The sequence below is a fragment of the Drosophila novamexicana genome, unplaced genomic scaffold, assembly GCF_003285875.2.
Source record: "Drosophila novamexicana strain 15010-1031.04,08,12 unplaced genomic scaffold, DnovRS2.1 tig00001762-arrow-arrow-pilon, whole genome shotgun sequence".
In the NCBI taxonomy this organism is placed as follows: Eukaryota; Metazoa; Arthropoda; class Insecta; order Diptera; family Drosophilidae; genus Drosophila; species Drosophila novamexicana.
The window spans coordinates 295,921-321,332 of record NW_020824888.1 but is presented as its reverse complement, the minus strand read 5'-3'; the positions used below and the strand labels follow the sequence as shown (position 1 = coordinate 321,332).

General features: G+C 40.7%; 2 long non-coding RNA genes across 2 annotated transcripts; one reads left to right on the top strand and one right to left on the bottom strand.

Annotated features, from left to right (window-relative positions):
- Window positions 1-616: 616 nt before the first annotated feature.
- LOC115768386 lies at window positions 617-1,330 on the top strand. Its single transcript, XR_004018517.1, has 3 exons — window positions 617-712; window positions 770-922; window positions 985-1,330. It is a non-coding gene; the product is annotated as an uncharacterized LOC115768386 (long non-coding RNA).
- A 3,636-nt stretch (window positions 1,331-4,966) lies between these two features.
- Window positions 4,967-6,278, bottom strand: LOC115768372. The gene is made up of 3 exons (XR_004018516.1): window positions 6,141-6,278; window positions 5,580-6,080; window positions 4,967-5,514 (listed from the first exon to the last, which is right to left on the bottom strand). It is a non-coding gene; the product is annotated as an uncharacterized LOC115768372 (long non-coding RNA).
- Window positions 6,279-25,412: the final 19,134 nt, after the last annotated feature.

Genomic DNA, 25,412 nt, shown 5'->3' with positions numbered 1-25,412 from the left:
ATAATTTTATAAGTTTCAAACTAGAGACGGCGAGAGAGAGAGAGAGCGAGTGAGAAGGAGGGAGACAAAGAGAGAGAGAAAGCGGGGAAGGACCTGCTAGACGCCGTTGAATTTAACAAATTACAAAAAGCTTTGTGCATATGCTTAAAATAGATGTGCAGCTATTTGTGAATAATTATGGAAAAGTTTTAGCTTTTTACTTAAAGCTTTAATATACGAAGAAAGTTTTGTGTTGTAGCATAACAAAACCGAACGATTGTTGGCAGTAGGAGCTCCCCGGTTGCATTTGAAGCGTTTTTGAATTGAAGTCAATTTATTGTCATAATGCACTACTAAAATGTTATATTATGGAAAATTTAGGTTTTGCTTAAAGCTTTAAAAGATTTCGTGTGAAGTTAAAAACTGTATAAGGTATTTGAAGCATTAAAGCTTAAGCTTGGTTTGTTGCATTTAAAGTTTAACAGCGCCAACTCTGCAACGTTTACGGACAAGGCACAAAGAGGAATTAAAAAAATCAAATTAAAATCGTTCTATGCCTCTCGAGAGAGTATCAAATCAAGTAAGCTGTTTGAAATGTTAAACAATTACTAAATAAAGTTAAATTAGTCCCAGTTCGCTTTTTTTTTTTTTTTTTTTTTTTTTTGTTTGCTTAAATGCACTGTAAGACTTTCAAGCGGATATCAAATTGAAAGTGTTCAGCCAGATGCATATGGTAAGCAGTTGTACTTAAATATACTAATTCAGATGTATATAGCATTCATATACATAGTTCTTGGCCCGAGCTACGTCTTGCGGAATTGGGTTAACACTTCTTAATTTTGTGTGGCAGTCAACGTTGCGATACCAAGCTGTGGAATAGGACACTATTTTTATATATCCTTAACATTTGGCAGAGCTAGGAGTCCGAGTGCTCTGCTTGCGCGTGAGCTATTTTTTTTTTTTCAAAAATATTTTTGCATTGAAGTAACCATGTGAAAATTGCAGCTTTAATTCAAATAATAATGGTTGCAAGATGTCGAGACCGCATTAAGCCCAGATTTGTGGCTGCTGATTTTGGGTATATGCAGCCGCATACGAAAGCTGCACTTTATAAATTTCTAATTACACATATGCGACAATGCCTGGGGCTCAGGCACGGGCGCACACATTTAAGCCAATGCTCAGGGTCAGAGCTGTGCATAGCTTAAGAGCTGTCTATGGCGCACCTGTGGAACTATCAAATGTGTACACTGCACAAAATTCATTAGTAGGCAAATGTATTAAATCTTTCATTTTACTCAAAACTCAATTTGATCTTAACGCTATGTGCATATAAAAGTGATCTACCAACCGGCTTGTATTAAGTATTTAAATTCTTTTTTTATTTATCATAAACATAGACATAAGCTGGGTTTGAGAGATAAAGAATCTAAATCTGAGCCAGAGGAGCCTAAAAACAAGCAGCAGTTCGAATCATTTAACGAACCACCAAAAAACAAGGATGTCCGCCTTGATAAATACATACTGAAGTATCTTTGACGAGAGCTTTAAGAAGCTTTCCTTTTTTCTTTATAATTCCATCCCTAGATCTGGCCTATTTTTCCTCTGCAAGTGTTCCTTTTCCCAAGTTGATCACACGGTCAAAGCTTTTAAATGCATGCTTAAACTTAAAAGAGCTTTCAGCAGCTTTGGGCTGCAATTTTGCTGCAGGCCAAGCTCTATCTGACTTCACTTGAACACTTTGTAAGCAACGTTTTGGGCAGTGTACAACACACACACACACACACGCACATACGAGCACACCAAGGCGTACGGAGACAATCGTTTGCCTTTGTCCCTGTTAATGCCACAAATACGCCTAAAATTATGTTAAGCACTTGAGTCTGAGCCGCCCAATTGGTGGCCCATGCAGCGGTAACGCGGGCAACGATGATGGCATCGGCTCATTTATAAATCGACGACAGTAAATTATAAATGGGAATTACTCCGACAACTAAGAGGGTTTCCTATGCAAAGCATGTGTGTGCGCGGTCGTGTGTGTGTGTGTGTGTGTGTGTGTGTGCGTGTGCGTGTGTATGTGTGTGTGCACATCAACGCCTTTGTAAAATTGAGCTATCCTTTGTCGCACACAGACACATAGACACACATCGCGCGCGCGCACACACACACACACACACACACACACACCGTCGCCATCGAGGCGCATATTAAAGTTCAAAAGGCAACGACAGGCAACGGGGACAGCAACTTGCAGCTGGCAGTGTAAAATGCTGGCAGCAGCTGTCGTTGAGTGGGCGTGTAGCCAGTGTTGAACAGCGGCCAAAAAAGCCTAAGGATGACAAAGACCGCACACACACACACACACACGCTAGCACACACACATTCTATACATGCAAAAGTGCCAAAAGCAAGTTAAAAAAATAAATAAAAAGATAGAAAATAGCGCATTCTAGTCTTGAGTGCTTGACTGGCAGTTATCCTGTAATCAAGTCCTACTTGCTGTCAAAGCTAACAAGCACTTTAACCTTTAACATCTTTCATTTAACTGACGGAAAGACAATCTAAAAGGCGAAATCCTATGCATCAATATAAGATTACAATTGTTGGAGTTGCCAATGTTCTAAAGTGTTGCAGTGCTGCCACCTGTTAATGGTTTGACCATATTGAGAAGGATGGTAAATAAAATAAAAACAAAGTTAACGTCAAGTTTAACCTGAAGCTTGGCTGCTTTGAATATTTGTCCCTATCTAGGCTGCAAACCAGAATTCCAATTTGTATTTTTCAATAAGAACTGAACTGAACCTTAAACCAAGCCGTATCCAAAAGCCGATAGCGCCTGAGTTTGCTTGTATCTACGATACCCTTGCGCTTAAATGAAAGGGTATCAAAGCAACCAATGCCAGGCCATTGGCATATGGCTGGGAACAAACAAACCAGTCGACGGGCCAAAAATACAAAAAAGACGACTCAATCCAGAATCCGCACCAGATGTAAACAGTTCGTTGTGAGGATTTGCGCATAGTTGCGAACTAGAGAAAAAGCACGCGACACACACACACACACACTCGCGCGAAAAAGGATGCGCGATAAGAGGAGGCAGCTGCTGCTCCTGCGGCTAAGGCGGCGGCTGACGCTGAGGCTGTGGCTGTGGCTGTGGCTGAGGCTGCGGCTCAGGCTGTGCTTGATGCGGTGGTACATAACGACGACAAGGTCGAATGGCTTAGGAAGTAATTTTAGCATTGTAAATCCTTTTCGAAAATTATAGCGACAGCCAGCTTGTAGTTAGTGGCAGACAGCTAGAGGGATGTGGTTGAACAAGGGGGAGGGGGGGGGGGGGGGGGGGCTATCATAAGATCAAGCGCGGGCACAAATTGCGTTGGCTGCCTTCAAGTGTACGAAAATTTGCGCACCAATAACAACACACAAATTCATATACATATGTAAATTTATATACCCTGTAGCTTGGCATAGTGGGCCGTGTTCGTCGGCAAGCCCCAGCCAATTGGCCCCGTGTTGCCTTTTAGGTGGTTAGAAGAAGGGACAGCGCTGTCGCTTCTCCTATCCTCGGGTGGAGAGCACAAGGAAAGGTGATCATGCGCGTGCTTCGTTCAACTCCGGACTACAGGGTATGCATATATACATATAATTATGTTAACGTACACACAGACACACACGCCCACACACACACACGCGCATCGGCAACAGTCAAGCGCAAAAAAATTCATATGACATTTGAAAGGCTGCTCAGCCGCTCCGGCAACTGGCAGGGCTCAAGGCAAGCCAAGACGGCGAATTGTGCAGGGTGTAGGATGGCATGCTTGGCTAAGATGGTATGGCCTAGGTGATGTGGAAGAGGGGACGGCAGTTGGTTTAGTGAGTCACATATAGAGATAGACGCGTACATAAATTTGCTGGGCGTTCTAGCAAAAAATAATGCATGCATTCCCAATTTCAAAGTGCCTTCATCTAAAATATGTGCGGCAATTCAAGTACGCACACACACAGGCATCTATGCCCGTAAATACACTTACGCACGTTACGTTATAGCTCTAGATTTATTTTGACATTTGTTTTTTTGTGTGCGTCTCAAAGAGGCACAAAGTATGGAAATGCCAACTTAATGGAAAATTCAAAATATCCACTTCAATAAATTTTGCATTACGTTTACGTACGTACGTAAGCAGGCGGTATGTCGTTCATGAGCTGAGCTGTTCATTCTGCAGGCTAGTTATGTTTTTAAGTTCGCAAGAGCACAACAAACTTGACAAGTGGTCTCGCAAGAAAAGCTAATATTTTTCGTTACGTTACGTAAGAAGAGATTACTGAAGACAGCCATAGCAAATGTTTTAAGCAGAAGTTGCATTAACGTTACGTTACTATATGACGTAAACAATGGACCAGATCATACCATAAAAAAAGTGCAGAGCTGTTAACTAGCTCCCTGGTAAAAAACGTAGGCAACCTTCTGCAAGAGTTACACATGAACACGATACGTACCGTAAGCTTACATCGTAAGAATCTTTTTGACGTAAGGCATATCAAAATGTTAGCGCTAACGTAATATTATGAAATTATGATCGGTTATTTTTTAGTATCCAAATGGTCAAATTCAATAAGCTGTAGTAAAAACCAATTGAGTTTGATGGCATTGGAAAAGTTTTACGTAACGTTATTGAATACTCGGCCACTTTTAAGTCGTAACGTAGTTATATAAAATTGATTTATTGTAGCTGATTGACCCACAAAAAGTTGACAATAAGTTCTTTTATTTAATGTGCAGACACAGAAAAAAAGCAAGCCGATTCGTAAAATTTGTTGGAAAATTGGAAAGGTATTTTCAGTGAATAGAACCGAGAAAACTTTGGTACATCAATCTATAAATATCAATCGATTTTTTTTTTCTTTTGTAATAATGTCTGAACTAAAAAATATAAGAAAAATAAATGTATAACTAGGCTTTTTTCGCACGGTGTATTTTTCGTGCTGGCAAGTTTTGTTGGTTTAAAAGTTTATGAAGGGGGGCTCCTGGACAAAATTCGCAATGCGGTTTTCTGTCTCTGGATTTGCTTGCCGCTTGTTTTCTCTATCTCACATTTGACAGTTGGCATTACGGCGGCCAGATTGAAAATCGCAAAAAAGTCGGCCAGCAGCAGACGTCGTGCGCGATGGCAACTTGATATTTTATTTGAATGCAATGACCAAATCAAAATACCAGTCGGGTGTTGCTGGAGTGAGCGACCGGAACATACCCTCTAAGCAGATCTCTTGGGATTCAGTTGTGGTCGATTATTTGAGGTGCATCGTATGTTAATGTAAATGATATCAAACTACTTCTTGTATTACTTTTAATAATTTTGTATACATATTTGCTTAAACATAGCAAAATTTGGAAACCTTCAATAGAGTACTTTGCGTTACCAGCAGAAATTCTAATTTGCATATTCATATCAAGCTTTAATGGTGCAAACTTAGTTTTAATAATGCAGTCCGCTCGATCGTAGGTCCATTGTGGTGCCATAGATACAGTCCAGGCATCTTAAAGAATATAAAACAAACAAAATTGTCAGCGAATAGCTTACGAGCCAGTGCTCTCAACTTACCTCGTCTAGTTAGTGCGCGGTGCTAGTGTTAAACGTCGTAGTGTTAGGCAATAGGTTATGGTGCATAGTTCGGTGTGAATATCAATTCGTGCAGCGAGTTGTGTATAAGTCGTTGTATTGGTCAATATAAGTGTGTGTTTCCGAGTCAGCCTACCTCACAGTGTTGGATAGTACGAGTATGTGAATAGTTACATTTACATTTATACATTGTAGTGTTGCGCAGTACGACAGTGTGCGTAGCTTAGAGTGAATTTTAACATCTATTTTTTTTATTAAGTGTTGGACAATACCTATGTGTAATAAGCTTGTGTTGAATTTATGGCTTTTAAGTTGTCATTACATCGTAGTGTTGGTTAACACGTTTGTGCACATATTTAAGTGTGTGAATATCAGTACGAGTTTTTCGTAATATACATGTCGGCGTGTTAGGAAATATTTTTCAGTGTGTAGGTGCGTTTTATTATGCACAGTAAATGTCCGTGTATGCGACAAAAAGGGGGACTGAAAGTAAAATTACCTTGGGAAAAATGTAAATGATTACAATATGAATTGTTAACTTACATGCAACGATACATTTTAGATTTTCGTATGTTTTTTCTAAAATCACAATCACTTTTAGCTTAAGAACAATTTTTTTAAAAATTTTTTTTTAATTTGTGTTTTTGTTAAATTCTATTGTTGTACTCCCCATCCTTATGAGTTTTGTAGTGAGGTTTTGTAGTCTGAAGGCTTCATATGAAAATTTGAGTGAAAGTCCTAAGAATGCTACTTCGTTCTGATAAAATCTCTATAATATTATAAACATTATGAGTTCAGACGAATTTTAGATGTCAGGGGAGAAAACAACATTATGAACATGGTACAGGAAAACATGAAAGCTAAGAGGATATTACTCGCATTTAATTTAAGTTTGAAGCCGATTTCATTTTTACGACGATCTTTGCAAATGCGCTTAAGCCTGATCGGATTTCAAACAAAAACGTCTCATGAAATCATTTTTCAACTATTTTCCACTCATTTTCCATCCGTTTTCCACAGTTAAAGGGGCGACTCTTAGTTGAAGCGAATTTTTAGTTTTTCTTGCTAAAAATTACTGAGAAGGTTTTAAAATTGATTCGTTAAAATTGGGACAAGCCAAAGGTTGAATATAAATCAAGTTGGCGTTGGATGAAAAGTTCACGAACCGACAGAAAATAAAATAGTTTCACATAATAATCGTATTTTGTTTTTGACTAAGTCCGTGTCGGATACCAGAAGACACCATTTCTCATCTTTGTGTGCACAGGGTATATCAACCGAATCCTGGTTAATGCAGCTACGAATGACTGCAGCTACTTGCCACACACACGGCCACACACACGGGCACACACACTCGCACCCGCACCCGCACACACACCTATGCCTTGGGGCTGCCTCGGAAGTAACTGTAAGGCAGCTAGCGGATTTACTCGTCCATTTTGGCCAGATTACTTGTAGCCAAAGTCGATGCCGGCTGGCAATGTGCTAAAAACCATATAAGATATAGGAACTTCTAGATTTTGCCTCTCTTTATTTTATTACTATATTTTCGACTTTTTTGTTCTAGCCCTGGCGAATTGTGGCAGCTGGTAATTGGTAGCTTTGCGCATGCAGTCAAAAAAACAGAAAAAAAAAATAATAAGAACAAAAATGTTCAGTGAATTGCGTATACGCCTTGAAGGCCGTGGCTTAGGCAGCTGCAACAGCAGCCGAACTTGCCCAAAACGAGAAAGTTGCTTTTGGCAGCAGCAGCGGAGAAGTTGAAAAATATTTTTGCTCGGCGCTAAAGTATTTCAGCAATGTGCTGAATATATTTATAAACTTGTACCAAAATGTACTCATTTAAAATTGTGCGCTACCCTCCCAGCAGCCTCCTCCGCCCTGTCTTCACTTGACTTGCCAAAATCTTTGGCATAGTTCTCGTCCTGAGCCCTCGCTGGGATAGTTTGTGGTCCGTTAGAGCCAAAGCTCAGCTAAAGTATGCGGCAGCTGTGGCAGGTGAAAAACTTGTGAAAATTAGCAACACTGCCGTCGGGCGTTTAACAACACTGAATGTTACTTGACACACTGTCTTTGCCCGGCCCAACCAGTATTAGCCAAAACCAATGGCATTTCCTTCAAATTGACTCAGCTTCCCAAGATACTGTTGTCGTCACAATCTAATCATCTTCTTGAAAAGCCCCGAGAGCATTCCGAGTTGAATTTGGCCAAAACGATATCAATTTAAATCAACTGACTTCAATTGATTTCAGTTATATCCCAATGGCATTCTGTACTATTATTATTAAAATCAAGTACTTTACTATTTTTTAAATTTTGAATGCATATTTGCTAAAACAGAACACAATTTGGAAACCTCGAATCAAGTACTTTGCGATTTCAGCACGTAAATTGCCGCAAAAGCCTTAATTGAATGCGGCTCAAAGCTGACGCGGCAATGCCTAAAGTCATATGTAGTATATAAATATTTACTGCTCTAATACCCTGCAATTAAGCAGGATTGGGTTTGCTGCCTTGATGGAAAGTAATATATATTTAAGTATATGCAACAACTACCTCCAGCAGATATTAAACTTTTTACACCTATAGAGTATATTTTAGTCAACTGTAAAACATATAACAACATATTCTATTAAAACTAAATAATTAACCAACACAATTCACAGTCCATAAAAATGTATGCACATGGTTTGATTAAAGCCGTGCAAATCCTCAAAATAATTTATACATACCTGTTAAAAAGGCAAAAATTGCAATGCAATTAAATGCCCGCAGACATACAAATGCGACTATAGAAATAGTTGTGTGTGTGCGTGTGTGTGTGTGTGTACATGTACATACATATATTATGAGACAAGCTAAAAATCAAATGCAGCAACAACCGGATGGTGGCAACAAAATGCAAATGGACGCCAGCGGAAACCGCGCCAACCGCACACCGGAAAACTAAACACGCGCTAAAGAGACGCAGCTGTGTGCGGGGCATCGTTTGTGCGGCTGGATGGCAAAGGAGAGGGGGGCGGGGAGGGGGAGGGGGATGGTCGGCTTAGGCCGGCTTTCACTGGCCAGTTGCTCGGGCACCTGGCAACTCGTTAGCGCTTAACAGGCCCAAATGCTATGTCCAATATCAATATTGACATTAATTTGTGCGGCTCCACAAGCTTTGCAGACAGCCGACCATCCCCTTGCACCGACAATCGCCCCTGTCTCTGCGTTTCGGTTGAGTGGGCGGGACCTTTGGGCTGGGGTCCAGTGAAAGTGGATGCGGCGCCTCCAACTGGCTGCTGGCAGGCAAAAGCGCTGCATTAGCCCATATCGTATATCATATGCCAGTCACTTCTAAAAAAAAAAAAACTAGTAGGGGTGCTTTAGTAGGAACTGCCCGACTAGAATATGCCCTGCTCACAGCGAAGGGACCCTCTATACACACATACACTAAAGGCACACGAATGTGTGTTTATTTCCAAGCTCAAGAATCTAGCGTTAAACAAAATAAATACAAGAAGAAATCTGGATACATATCAAAAAGTAAGATCGTCTCATTAAGTCGATAATTATCGATATATTGGAAACGCAGAGAGATATCGATAAACAAGGCTCTGGCCTGGGAGAATGTTTATTTCCAATTTGAAGACTCCAGCTTTTGTAGCTTTCCAGATAGATAAGATTGTCTTCCTGACAAAGAACATATATATAATATAAGAAGTTGGGAGATGTTACATGCCTTACAGCACAAAACTAATATACCCATTTGAAGCATTTGCAATGCGTTCAGGGTATCTAGAAAAAATGAAAAGCCGCGTAGCAGCATAAAATGAAAAATGCCGCAGGGCCGCATGAGTTTTGGGTTTGGGGCTCGGAATCGGAACCGTGCTGTTGCCCATGTTGCCATAGCTGTTGCACACACACAAAAAAGCGAAAAAATGCAACTTACTTATACCCTGTAAGCAGTTCTCATAGCATGTATGTAGCTATTCTGTTTATCAGTCGCTCTGCTTTAAATTTCGTCTCTATATCATAAATGTATTACGTTCTTTTCGATATGGGTGTTGGAGGACAATGTGATAATTTTTGTAGATACACTATGCTGTAGTTCTTTAGGTTCTAAAGGTGAGTTTGTCGCTCTATTATTTTCACTTCAAGTTCTTAATCGTTCTGCCCTTTTGCTAGTTAGTGTAAGTGCATTAGTTATCCCACCTCCAGAAACACTCATATGCCTTTACCTTTGGAAAATGTCCAAATTATTTGTCATGCCCAAATTCTGGTGATCTCAGCCTTGGAAGACTGTCAATATTGAAGTGTTGCCAACTTTGTGAATTCAAATTATCTTTTGATTCATAATTCAAATTCTTGCAAAGTTTCTAGCCTAGAGAATGTGTTTAAATTCCATATTGAATATAAAAGCAAACCATAACCACGGGAATTGGGAAAGTGAAGACAAGAGTGAAAAATGGGTGGAATATGGTATTTGTGAACTTTTTTCAACGATTGCTCATATTTGCAGAAGGTACTGTCATTTTTGCAGAAGCTTGGATTAGCCAACACAAAGGATGAGAACACTTCGCAACAGCAGCAGAAAGTTGGGACATGAAACATGCCCAAGAGGGCAATAAAATACTAGGGCATCATATTATCCACGTAGCTATTGTGCCGGGAACACATGGAACTACAGGGTTCTTAACTCCTACGCTTGAATCTCATTAGACGGTGTTTATCTGAGGTGGCCTTCAGCCAAGAATTGTTAATATGCCACATGTGGGCGATTACAGGGTATTAAGAATCGGAGGCTTTTTTTCTTATGGCAGCGCAAAGAATCTAAAAACAACTGCAAAGCATTTGCATGGCCAATGGCGAAGGCGTAAACTGTAGTCAAAATTGGTGGGCGTGTGGCTGGTGGGTGTGGGTGTGTGTGTGGGTGTGTGTGTGTGGGTGTGTGTGTGTGGGTGTGTGTGTGTGGGTGTGTGTGTGTGTGGGTGTGTGTGTGTGGGTGTGTTGTGGTGCAGGTCACCGTCGAGGTTATTATCATGTTAAAACTGCAAAATGCAATAAGTTAGCTGGCGAACCGCGTTCCGGCCAACGGGTGGCTGGCATTCAGGCGGCAGCCCTGCTGTGCCAAGATTTATTAAGTACATTTTTGTAAATATGTATGAATATATTTTGTTATTTTCGTTTTTTTTTTTGTTTTTCGTTACTTTAGAGAATGGGTGAAAGGAAGGCGAAGTGTTTGTGCAATGTATTCAACAGGCAGTAGAGAGAATATTGATCTGTCGATCTGTCTGCCTGTTTAAAATAAGCTACAGAATTAATATATGAAATAAATCTCGATTTTAAGACCTTGTTTTTAAGTTTAGCTTGTAATTTAGGTTCTCGTCTAGTATAAGTAGATCGGAAGAGTTCAAAATGTTGAATACCTTGCCCAAATTCCCGCTGAATATTTGAAGGATTCCATTCTCTTCTAATTTGGTGCAAATTAGGATATTTTCATAATGATCTGACTTTGAGCACCGAAGATATTAAAGCTAACATTATCCTTAGTGTTGGGCTAAGGAAAGAAGCAGCATAGTCGCTGCCGCAAAGTGTAAGAGGAGCTAAGGGCGAACCTTAGGGTATTTGCTAGTCGTGCACACCCGTTGTTGTTCTTCTGTTTGTGTGCTGTTCTCATTGGTTATGCGAAAAATCTGTTTGGAGTTTTGTGTTGCTGCGCTTTAAGCTTCGCTTTTGCAATTTAATCGGAAGTGCAAGGAGCATGCTGCAGGCGGGGCATAGCTGGAGTTGTGAGGGTAAGGGGTGCTGCCGAGAGGGGGTTGCCTCAGACAATGTGTCATCAGCGAGTGCTGTTTAAATTTGTTTCGCCCGTTTGTGGGCCAACCACAAAAGTCATTATCATTATCGGATGGCGTAGATGTGGCAACTCTGGCAACAAAAGTTGCCATCGCGCGCAAATTTCTTCGTTTGTTTGTTTGTTCGCTCGTCGTTGTCGTTAGGTAATATTCATAATATTTAAGTTTTTGGACGTTTCGCCCATTTGGGCCCTCATTAGGGGTAATTTCGAATGTCATTTGCATGCGAGGCGCCCGCAAGAAATATGTTTTTGTGCGCTGCCATCGCGCCCCCTTCTCGTACACTTTCTGGCGAGCAACTGAAAATGGGCATGGGCGTGGCTGGCAGAACCCCAACACCAGCTTAGGTGCATTTGTAATGGCAATTTAATGGGTCCTATAGCGATCGTTACAGCTGAGAACTGTACAAAGGAAAACAAATATGCGTATATCAATTTGTGTGTGCGCGTGTGTGTATGTGTAGCCAAGCATTAGCCTATTGACCTACATATGATTGCATATACACCTGATGGGCGTAATAAATAATATTCTGTTTAAATAGTATATTGGTTACATTGTTGTTGTTGAATACTCGTTGTGTGGTGGGCCTTGACACAGTTTTATACTAGCTTATGCTATGGCATAACATGGGCTTATTCCGAGCCGAACCGCACTGGAATAAAACATGAACAGATTTTACCAGTATTTAATATTCGAAATGATAGTTGGGCATAATGAAAATTATCGAATTGCATTGACCTGCATCATTTCTGAAAGTACGTGAGAGTTGCAAAAATAAAAAGTATATTTTCAGTGGAACCAATGCAAAAAGATAATTCTCAGTTCTACTTGCGTCTTTGTCGCGAGAAGATGCGACAGTTTTGGAGAACAAACAATAATCAAGTCAGGCTAAGAGGAAGTCTTTTGGACGAGTACTCAACGAATACTTTTCCAGAAGTTAGCATCCTGAGCATCTACGAAACGGTCACCCATATTTTTATCAGAATTAAATTAATTTATTTTAAGAATTGTCCCATAAAAGAGTTGCTAGCTGCAAAAACGTTATCGCTCCGGGCGATCGCAGTCATATATTGGTGCTATATAGCGAGTAGTTATATTGTACAGGTGCCAAGAATCCATTCGTTACTTCAGCTGTAACTGTACTTACAGCAAGCTAACGAGTAAGTAACTCGCTTCTTGGCGCAGGAACTACTCGTTCCAACTTCTTGGCATACGCAAAGGCTCGTTGTTGTACATGTGCCAAGACTCCATTCGCTTCTTCAGATAAAAGCTGTACTCGCTGCAAATCAACGAGTGGACAACTCGCTGCTCAGCAAGAGAGCTAAGTGAACTGAGTGAATTTAATTCAAGAAACTTTCGCCTAGAAACTGTTTCCTTAGCAGTTTGTAGCACTTGAGGCTGCAGTGGTACAAATGAGGCACTTGCGAGCGTTCTGGGTTCGTTGATCACAAAGTGAACCAATTTTGATGTCCTTCCGCGTCCTTTTGTTGGCTTGACCCGCCGTAATTAGAACGGGTTGATGTCACTTGATGTCTTTAGCGCGGCAGCTGTGACTGGCAGTGCAGCTCGTCTGCCGCCGCCCCCCCCCACCTGCTGCTTTTCCCCGCTGCCTTAAGTCCTTTGCCGGGAAATGCGCTTTGGCAACTTTTTGCACTCGCTCCGCATTTTTCGCGTTCGCCCGAGCCCTGCGCGCGCGTCATGCCTGTCGTTTGGGAGCTGTTGGAAAAGCTTTTTGCTGTTTAATTGATGCTTGAAAAATGCAAAGGAGCAGCTTAAAGCGCAGCAAAAAGCAAAGGGAAAAGCACGCAGACACCCAGAAAATGTGCTCAAAAAAAAGTAAAATTAAGTAAAATGCAAAAATTAGATAACAAGTAAAACGTCCAACAAGAAAAAAAAACTAAACAATTTTTTCTTTAAATGAATAAAGTGAAAAATACAACAATAAAAAATGTGAAAAATAAACGCTTCTGCCATATTTTCTAAAACTTTTCCAAGCCTGTTCGGCTCCCCTCTTGCTTTATCTGTCTGTTTCACTCTCTCTCTCTCTCTCTCTCTCTCTCTCTCTCTCTCTCTCTCTCTCTCTCTTTCTCTCTCTCTCTCTCTTTCAATGTCGTTTTTTTATTACTCGTTGCGCTGTGCCATTATTAAATTTACCTGCACTTGGTTGGAGCATTGTGTTGCCACTTTCACCCTTTCCACCTTCGCGCCTCGTGCCACACACAACACACAGCCAAATGGATTGTAAGTTGTTTTTGACTTGCCACGCCCACTAGTGTCAGCCCAAATGTACTGACAGTCCCGTCCAGTTGTGCTCTTCTGTGCAATTCCCATCCATACATCCCACCTTCACACTATGGTGAGTTTCATATTCCTAGGATTTTCTACTCGACATCGAATCGAAATTCAATTTCACTCACATTTTGTTCTTAGTAATCATGCTTAGTGAATATTTTGTGCACTCTCCCTAAAATGGGTCGAACATTTCTCTGGGAATGTATATTAGAAAAACAGATAGAATTTCTGAATTGGCAGCAGTGTTTAAAAAGGATTCGCATGCTGACCTGCATTTGGCGGTTTTTTGGAGACACGGAATTTTTGTACGACTTGCAAAATAAAATAAAAATCCGAGCTTACACTCCGATCATAGTCACCGATCTGTACTAGAATACAACATACCATATACAATTAAAACACATTCTCTGGGAGATTTCAGCTTTAGAAGATGGAAACTTAAATTTGATATTCTGCTTCCAACCTTAAGATTACCACAATTTATAACAACGGATAGCTCTTCAAAATGGAACTAGCCAAAAGGGAACTGAAACGAAGCAGACACAAACCAAAAGAGTTTGATTTATAGATTAAATAACCAGAGCTGCCAACTTACCGAATTCGTGTTTAGTTATGGGATGACAGCCTGATGAACTTATAGTAACTTGAGAGAGAAACCTAGGTAAATCAAAAGTTATTCGAGTTGACGCACAAACTTACCTTTTGAACCTAACGAACCCATCAAGTTATCCCACAAACATTTTCACTTTGTACTTATGCTAAAGACACTCTGCAATTTCGTTATATTTAATGCCGATCTTAACGATGTGCGCAGTACTACAATAAGGGTCAGACTCAGGATAAAAATATCCTTGTCGACTCCACATGATAATCGGCGTGACCGTTTCGTAGATGCTCAGACTACTAAGTTTAGGAAAATTATGCATTGACAGTCCAAAGCGCTCTCTTAGTCAGATTATCTTAGTTAGCTGTGTTTATAATCTTACTCTGAAAAATCATTTGAGATGTGTTTCACATCGCAAATTCAAAGCTTCCTCGTTGGCAAAGATTTTTTGGTATGCTAAAAAGGAGAATTGATTCAAACAAAAAATCAACTGACAGCCAACGAAGCATACAAAACCAAATATAGTATGGCACATATTCCACTTTATTCTTAGATTCTTTTTGTGTTTTTTTCCAAAACTATTTATTTCTGATATTTGTTTTCTCTAAGCATTGAGAGCTGAACTAAAGATTTTTGATGGATGTTAGCATTAGAAGCACCTGGCCAATTGAATAAACAGGTTAACTGTGCGAATTCCCGGTAGTATATAAGTATCTTGGTTTTGCATACAGGGTATCCTGAATTCGTACACTACAGTACAGTTGTTTTTGCTGCCTATTTTATTCTGGCTTTTGTGCTCACAAGCGCATTATGGAAGCAATTTTAATCTGGGCTAAAATACTCGCACTCATTTTGCATTTTACATGGGAACTTAATTAATTGCGCGCATTTAAAAATCATAGAAAAACGAGATAAAAAGCGGTCGACTTAAATATTCGAAAATGATTAAAAAATATAAATCAAATTTAATTTTAATTCCCAATTACAGTTTTAGCAAATTAATTATGCGGCCAACACGAATGCCATGTAAAACGAGTTGATTAGCTGCCAAGCGAATTATTTCCAGTGCCAAACATGGAATTAGTTTTTTTTTTTTTCTTTTTATTGTTTGGTTTTTTATTTAATTTGAAATTTAATTCGTTTTGCTCAAATCGGCATTTTGGAGTGCAGCATTGAAAATAGCTTTAATGGGGCCCGTTTCGCACATTTGCATAAAACAATTTTCATTAATACTATCCAAAGTAGATAAAGTAGCTTCCCAAACAGCCCATTTATATATATATATATATATAATCACGCGTTTACTTAGTTTAAATTGATTTGGCAATAACTCGGCGCAATTATTAAAAGCTCTATTTGAGCCTAATGCTATAAATCAAATTTGTGAGCTCTAATTCAATAGAACAGGGCAGTCAGAAGCTGATATTCAAATTTTAAAGAGCATCCGATTTTATTTTGCAATTAGTCTGGTAGGGACAGAGAACTTTAATTGGCTAGTCAACCCAGAAGAATCGTAATTAACTTATGAAAAAATATTTCACAATTATTAAAGAAGGCAGATTAATCAGCAGAAGTCTACTGGAGTATTATGGTAACCCAGGATGATCTCAGTTTGAGCCACAACAATAATTGTATCTGTACAGATTCTGTCTTGGTGTAAAGAATATTATGGCGAACAGATACATGAATACTCTAGAATAGATCGTAACAGAGAGATATATAAAGGGCCTTTGTCGTGTACGGATCGTCGAACTCCTATGGCCATCGCTTGATGAAACAGCAAAACAATTCTGGCCTTATTGCCCACGGTCGTTATACTATTAGTTGAAAGCTGTAACCAATTAGGAATTATAAGCTGCATACGAAATATATGAATGCAAGTTATCTTGAGTAGAATTGAGACTTAAACTATATATTTGAGCTGCTCGCAACTGCTCTAATTCTCTCTCTCTCTCTCTTTTTCTCTTTCTCTCCCTCGCTTACCCTCTCTTTTTCTTTTGGCAACACAATGCAAATTGTTGAGATGACGTCACGTCCGTTGATTTTATTTGCAATGACACAATTTCAGAACGCAGCGGCTGTGGCGGATGCTGGCTGTTTAGGAGCAGGTTGGGGGCAGCACCAAGCACTTGGGCTGTGTGTGGGTGTGTGTTGGGAAGAGGGGGGAAAGCGGGGATGCTGCTGCTGCTGCTTGCGGGGGCGCAACTTTGTCCGCTGTTCAACTCATTTGTAATCATTTGGGCGTTAAATTTTTTGGCGCATTCATCGCTCGTTTTTGCTGCTAGACTTGGGCTACCCTCAATGGCCCTCACCCTCACCCTAATCCCTACCCCTACCCCTAGCCCTAGCCCCAACCCCAGCCATGTTCAATTCTCCATCCGCCAGCCCGAAGCACAACTGCTGCCTGCCATCAGTGTGCTGTCTCTGTTGTTTTTTACAACCTTCATAAATCTTAATTTGAGCGCATGCAGCTAACAGAAATGGTCTAAGAGATGGCCAAAAGGCAATGAGCGGCACTGGCTTTAAGGGGCAGGGGTGCGACTGGGATTGAGGGTGTTTTGGGGGCCGGCAAAGTGACTCGTTTTGAAGTTTTGAGCTGCACTTTTGACGTTACCAGCTGCCTGACAGCCGGCGGGTGTTGCCAGCACCGACTACGACGACGATGACGCGTCGGATGGATGAGCTAACTGAAATTTGTCGCAAGGCAACAACAACAACAGCAGCAGCAGCAGCAGCAACAAGCAGCATAACAAGCAACAGCAACAACTGCAGGCAAAAAACGGAAGACACAGACACCAAAATGGGACAAGTTTTCGTCGCGTTAAATTTAATGCTTGTCTCGCTTTTGTTTTTAAGCGCATCTTTTTGGGGGAGACCGAGTACACGCAACACACCCTGTGCCAGGGCCCACAACCTCCACACCCACCCGCAGAGCTAAGGGAAAGTAAGGCAGTCACAGTGCCATATACAACAAATTGTGCCAAAAATTTTTGGTCAGAGTCCCAAGAAAATGTTGTGAAGGACTATGGGCTGACGTAGGCGTTGGGGATGGGTGGGGGGCGTGTCGGTTCTGGCCCGAGGGTCGCCGCCTGGTGGCGCATCCAAACGCATTTTGAAAGCTTTTAGCTGTTAATGTGGCATAAATTTGTCTTTTGTTGCCGCCGCCTCTGCTGCTCCGCTTTTGTGGGCGGAAATTGAAATAAAAAATATTCAAAGCAACAGCTAAGTGGCCAAAACCAAAACGCAAACTTGAAACGTTCCCCCGGGCTCAAGTCAACGCCATGCCAGGTTGGCTGGTGCGGGCGGTTCTATGGATGGTGAAGTGTCGAGGGAGGGGTAGGGGGCGTGGTAACTGTCGGAGTCTCCAACAGCAGTGCGGACAGTTCAAGTTTTTTATGCAACAGATATTTATGAAATTTATTGATTCAAATTAAACGTGCTCGCTTTATAGCTGGAACTTGAGCTGAATCTGACTGTACGCATCACGTTAAAGCTTGGTTATAGCTTGTTCAATTGCGCTGGAACTGGAACTTGTTGCTGTCGAATAATAGCTGAAAGTGGAGCTGTAACATGAACTAAAACTGAAGCTCAAGTAATGCCTTGAACTAAAAGCAGAACTGAACTCGGAACTGCGATGCGTTTAGTGCTAAGCTGTATCTCAATACAGAGCTGGATTCAACTTGAACAAAGGTTTGCAGAAATGAAACTTGAGCAAAGAACCGGAACTGATATCATTTGCAGCGTTTACTCTGGAATACGAACTGTAGCCTAATCTGGCCCTAATACTGATAACACGTTTCGCTTTAAATAGCTGTCGCAGCTCAAACAGCAGGAGCAGGAGCTGGAGCTTGAGCTGGAGCAGCACAGGAACTGCTTCAAAATTGAGATTGATGACATGTCAATGAAATTTATTGACACGACGTCGGCGCCTCAACAGCACAGAATGAAACGTTATATGTCAAGGCATCCACTGGTAATGCCACGCTACAGTCGCGTCTGGCCCGGCCCGCTCCGGCCTGGTTTGGTCTGGTCTGGTCTGGCCTGAACTGGGCAGCAACAAAATGGCAATGTCTGTGGCAACAGCAACACGTGCGGCGCAATTGAAGCATCAAATTGACTAATTTGTGTGAAACGAATTTTGATTTGTTTGCCACGAAAAACGTTGAATAATGAATACTGAATATCCCTCCCCATTCACAGTGCCGCGCGCTAGGCAAGATGACGGTGGATACATTTATAAAATATTTAAGGGAACAGAAGTAACACTTAAAGCTGGCGAAGAATTTATAAAAATCTATTTTTCAATTTCTTCAATGGTGCAAAATTAGTTTTAATAATTGAAAACGTTCTACCGAAGATCCATTGGTCCATTATGGTACCAGATAGAGTCCATATCAAACAGCATACCGTTAAATCCTTCAAGAATCGTAACCAAGCAAAGTTTTAAGCGAATAGCTTACGAGCCTGCGCTGCCAAAACTTGTCTCGTTTAGTTAGTGCGCGGTGCTAGTACTTATTAGACGTCGTAGTGTTGGGCAATAGTTTATAGTGCACAGTGTGTCCATAGTGGAGTGTACATTTAAATGTTTGTTTCCGAGTCAGCCTACCTTACAGTGTTGTATAGTACGAATATTGCATAATTTGAGTTACACATTGTAGTGTTGCGCAATACGACAGTGTGCGTAGTTTAGAGTGAGCATCTTTTTCAAGTTATGCGTCATTGTGTTGTCCAATACGTGTGGATAACAAGCTTGTGTTGAATTTATTGTTATGTTATTTGTGAATAGGTTATATACAGTTCGGCGTGTTAGGCAATATTTTTGGGTGTGGGCATCAATACGCCTTTCAAGTTAGATGGCATAAAATTTAAAATGTAAGCATACTAATGGGCAGCTCTGGAATTAGCTCTGTGATCCAGGGATGTTCTTGAAATATTCCATTATGATTTTTTCAGCTTGTTCCTCGGATCTATTCGTTCTTTCCTGTGTCGACAGTGTGTTAAGCATTGATACCGAATCGTGATCGTGTTCCAGAATTATTCCTATAATATTTTAATGATATTCCTGTAAGTTTTTCTGCGATAGCGGTTCTCCGTTCGATCTACTGCCTTTCACTGACATTGGCATACGACTTTTTTGGCTTAAGGTAAATTCGGCTTGGAATTGTTATAAGAATCAATATAAATCAATATGTCAACGGCATTTTAATCACTTAAAGTGTACAAAAGAAAGCGAAATATAAGTGGAAAGTGTATACAGTGATTCATGCGTAAGTGTTACCTGTGACAGTTAAGCCATAGGTGTATTTGCCATTTTGCGCGCCGAATCACTCGATTGTTGTGAAAGGCATTCGGCATAATAACGGTAATTTCGCATACTTAACTGTTCATACAAATAAATTGCTGTTATGTGGTATCGCTTTAATCCGACATAAATGATAAATGCAACATATTAAAACGAGCTGCAGAATATCCTTTTACAATACCCTGTAGTCAAGCATGGGCTGGTTTGGTCAAACGCGCTTGCTCAGCCAGTAGGTAACCTCGCATTGGCTCTGCTTGTGCCTAATCAAATAGAGAGTATGTAGAGGCTAGAACTACTCAATTTGGTATCTAAAGGCTTCTAAATGCCAAATGAAAGTTTATATACGGAGTATGTGAGGCCGGGCTATAAGTTAATAAAAATGCATTCAAGCTTATTAATATATTCAGTTATTTATATATTCATGTATATTCTATTATGTGTGAACACAGAAATCATATAAGAAACTACTTAACCTATCATAATAGGGTATTCGAAAGTCTACTACTTAGCATAGATTGTTTAATATGAATCTATCATTGCCACTAAAAATGTAGGGTAACTGGGAGGTGACTATTTCTCTCAAAACATATAAGCTGTTCTGCTCGCATTCCGGGCCCAATAATAATGTTGTGCATCATTTGAAAGAATGACGCTTGGTATTTATTTATTTTATGTGCGAGCGTGTAGTTGTGTATGTGTGTGTGTGTGTGTGTGTGCGTGTGTATTAAATGCTAGCGAAATTACACTTTAAAAATGCTGTTTAATTAGCATACGGCAGCAATTAATTAATTTGTAAATTGCTGCAATGCGAGCAATGAAGGGTCGGCTGTAACGAGGGGCATGAGTGGAGAGGGGCAGGCGTTGCATTACAAAGCGGTATTTAATATTAAATCAAAGATTATTGTATTACTAAATGCGACGGGGGCTGAACAAGCAGCAGCGGGCAGGCCGAATCGAATACAATCAACTAAACCCAAATTGAAATCCGAATGCAAATGCCAATAAAAAGGAATTTAAATACAGTTTCCATAGCAGCAAGTGAAAGACATGTGAATTGGTCGGAGCGTGATTTTATGGCTCATTCATAAGTATTTCGAACCCTATCCAATTGGTTTTTGCTGAAGCCGCATTTATTGACATCAAATAGCTGACGGCCAGCCGATTGAAACAGGCGCGCAAATTGCCCGAGTTGAAAATTGAACTTTATCAGTCGTGACTGCTGCACTGGCATATACCCTCTAGCTCTTTCATAATATATTTCGACATAAATATTTTCCAGTTAGCTTGGAGCATGATGGATTGAAACTCATAGAAGAATGTTCCGACAGTATACGAAAACATTTTTTCTGCATTATAAATGTATGCATATATAACTGGAGTGCTTATTAATGAAATTTGACGAATATTTGGTTGTCTTTCTTATATAGTCGAAACAAATGGAAAGTTTATTTCTTCAGGCTCCTGAAATCGATTGCTTTCTATAAAATGTACATAGGTAGATCTACGTGCTGGCAAGTTTTTGTCATTTGTCTTACTTAATAATATGCCTACCAAGTGCGCTGAAGATGTCTTCCTTTATAACTGAAGTGTTTCTTGGGCGATTTTAAAATTTGGAATATATTGAGTTGATATTCTTAAAAATGTGCATTCTAAAGTTCCAGTCGAAACCTAGGAGACTGTGGCTTATATCTCTTCAGTAGCCTAACATCAACTCCTATCTAAGGAGCACCCTTCTTGATTAACTAGAAGGGATCGCAAGTATTGAGCATATGCCTTACCTAATAATAACCTATGTCGGTCATTACAGTTTTTACAGGGTATTTTGAATAAATATAACTTAATACAATTGCAACGTTTGAGCCTTCCGTCAAGCAGCCAATTGAGCTGGCCCACAATAAGTGTTAAATATAAAAAGTTAAGCAAACAACTATTAAGTGCAGTTGGTGATACAGCTCTACTAACAGATACCCTGCACACAGAAAAGTATCATATAAGCAAGCCACAATGCAGTTTCTAAAGTGCATTTTAAAGGGTATTATGAGGTATGCTCAAGCACATGATGCCCGTTGTATACAATCGATTGCGTGGCATATCAAATGAAATTAATGAGCGAAAAAGTGCATACACATAAATTTATATGTATACGCATTAATGCTGATTGCTTGGCAAGCAGACTCGGACTCGACTCTACATGGGTCATCAGCAGATGACACAGTCAGCTGGAGGGGCATGTGCAAGGGCTGCGGATAGGGGTGGTGTGGGTGTAGCAGAAGGTTGCTGGCTGACAGCCACAACTGTTGACAACATAATCGACTTGAACTTAAAAAGTTGCAATGTGTTAATTGAATGCCCCATGGCACATGTCGCATGAGCTTGGCGTCATCAGCATTAACATCAAAGTAAATGTTATCGTTATCGATGTCGATGTCGATAACGATAACGTTATTGTTCTCGTTATTGTTCTATTATGCATCATGAAAATGCCAACGATTACCTGTGAGCAATCTCTTCAAATAAATGCAAATGTCTGCGGCAGAGGGAGAAAGTGTTGGGATTAAAGAGTCCAAATTTGAATCATGGACTTATGGCTTATGAACTTTTAAAGAGATTTTTGAAATGTTGCTGTTAATGTTGTTTCCAAGCAAGCATTACTAGATCTTAGTAGCATGAGGTCCTTTTCAACTGTGTTTCAACGCTGTGGAAATAAGTCGAACTAGAAAACAATTTTGGAAAATAATTCTAAGTAAACTGCCACATTTTCTACATTAGATCTGTGAAAAAATTTGAAAATGTGTCAGATTATATTTGTTTGATATTCCTCGTTTGCTGTAAGCTGCATTTTCTGTTGCAACAATTCTCCTTTTTACATCGTATTTTTCTTTGACTGAGCAGCGTCTAGCACAGCTTTCCAACACTTCTTATACTCAAATATACCGGAAAGATATGAGTTGCATATATATTATATGTAATAAACTGATTACCTAAGACTCTTACTAAGTACCTAGCTTACCTGTCGTATTGCAACATCAAGTCTTGCCTGGAATTCAATCCCAGTCCTTGTGCACTTAGCCCCAACGGTAGTTATTTTAAATTCACAGCTAACTGAGATTATCCTCTGTAGATTCTAATCTAAATTGCTTTAGAGAGCGCTTTTGACGAGAGATCCATACAAAAATATTCCAAAACTTAGCAGCCTGAGCATCTTCGAAACTGTCATCCAGGTTTTCACGTAGAGTAGGCACAGAAAATATGTTCAGTTTAAGCATTATCGTAATTAGTACTGTTAATATCGTAAATATTTTTCTCTATTTCGGCATTAAAAATACCTAAAATACCTATTATGAACTAAAAATGATCAGATGTTCCCGAATTGTGGTAGTCTCTTAGTTTTGACAGCTGAAGTCCCCAATTAAAAATGTGTAGACTCAAACCTAGACAATGTGTTAAATTTGTACAATTTCGTATAGTATGTAATATTTTATTGGGAAAAAGATATTCTATGCCCAACATTGTTTTACCCAGACATAAACAAATACTTATCAATTAAAACTGTAGCCAATGGCCTCCTTTGGTCGTTGGGAACAGTTGACTACCGATTGTTAGGTTTAACACGAAGGCGTGTCGTTTGCGCATGTGCAACCAGCTGGACGTGTTTGTGCTCTCGCAATATCGAAAAATTGCGCAACATTTCGCGCTTAGCAACAATGTTGCAACAACAATATTGCAATGCGCATGAGCGCTGGCCGCATGTTGCGCGTATTTGTTTTGATTTGTGCGCCTTGTTTATGTTTATAAGCTTTCCAAACCATCGCTTCATAACGACAGGTGGTTGTGCGGGCGTGTGTGTGTGTGTATGTAGAGGGAATATTTATGCATGGCAATTGCTCAATGTCGCCCGTCTGCGTCGTCCAGAAGTCAGAAGTGACGCCAGTTTGCAACCCAACTGCAAAGCTTGGCATTGTGTGCTGCCAGCGCTAAGGCATTTGTCATTCCCCCTGCCTGGTAGCCATGTGTGTTTGTGTGTGTGTGTGTGTTTGTTTGTGTGTATGCTGTTGTTGTTTGTGCGCATCTATGCAGCAATTGTTTACGTTGCCGCGTGGCTTGCCACTTGGCGCAGCATTCAATTCGCGCCGTTGCCAAAAAAACAGATTTCACCGTCCCGCTGCATACCTATCGATAGCTGCAGAGCCCCGCCACAAGTCCACATCCGCCCACAGGTAGGTCAGAGCAAGTATTTTTTGTTTATTTTTTGTTTCAGCTTCCCATTCACGGCACACTTCACACATTTTGCAGCCGTCGCGCTGTCACTTTCAATCTGGTCGCAGCTCAGCTCTGGCTTTGCTCTTGCTTTGGCTTTGGCCACATGCCAGCAGTTGCCAGTTGCATGACTGGCTGCCTGCCACACATTGGTTGCATGCAGCTGCGTTGACTGTCCTCCTGCATGCCAGCCTGCGGCTATGCAGCATAATTCGTTTTGGCTGCTGCTGCTGCTGCTTTTAAGCCGCTTACAGAAGCTGCGTGGACGCATAACTGGCCCCAGGTAGCCAAACGCCACATGACAACCCCCACCGCAGCCATCCCACCCACGCTTCCGTCGCGCTCAAACTGCTCCGCTGACCTTTTCTGACCCGCTGCATTCCACATAAATAAAACGTGTAACTTCGTTTGCTCTTGCATTTTACTTGATTCGAGCCGTGGCCAATGCACAGTCATGTGCAGTCCAGTGTTGTGCAATGCTCTACAGCTATGTCAATTAATTGATCATAAATGCAGAGAGAATATACGAATGTATTTATAACAAATAAATCTCTGTGTATTAAAAGTTCTTTAATGTCACTTTCCTTGCTAGATTTTTTCTATTTTTTCGCTTCTCTCTTTCCATTGCGCTTATTTACTCTACAGCATTTATTTTAAACTTCATATTCTTAAACACTGCACTAAAAATCTCTGTCTGATTCACTTGTGCTTGCCAACTTTAATGCCAATCCAAATCTCTTTCACTTATACCATGTTTCTCTGCCATTATCTCTCTCTCTCCCTCACACACACTCTCTGACACTCTCTCTTTCATTGTCCTTAAACATTTGCTTTGAAATTTACCCATCTTTCATTATGTTTTTTGTTTCTGCTTTATTTCTCATCCTTAAATGTTGTGCATCCTTTACAATGACAGAAGCCCAGCAAGTTTTACTTCGAATCAGGCCAAAAACTGAAACATCAAACATCTTAGCTATGTTTCTTTTTTGCTTTCCTAGCGTCTAGCTTTGAATGGCATATGTCTGCAGCTAGTCCGTCGGTCACAATCTGTTGCTCTTTGACTACATCGAACCAAGGACCCGGCCAGAAAGGTGCTTCATTGCGGCTGGCAGCGACCAAAAGGCTGACTGAGTCATCGACAACTGGTCATGGACTCAGCTTCACTCGCCCGTCGAGTGGCCGACATTGCTCTCCCGCTTAGTTAAGCTCCTGGCGTTCCCGTTCACGAAGCCCGGCCCGGTCCGTCCCGGCCCGGCATCAATGGTTACTGCAAAACACAAAGCTAAATCGCGCACAAAGCCAATTGCTTTGCCACTCGGCTGCAGCTGAAAAGTAGCCGTCGACTGGGTGGCAACCCAGCTCGCTCTATCACTCACTTTACTTCTCTTTTTTTTTTTGCTGTAGTTACGGATACTCATTTAAGTTGATTCACCGCATCAACAACAACACACACACGCATAAAAACAGCGACGCCAGCGTCGGCAGCGACGTCGCCAGCCAATGACACTTTATGACAATCG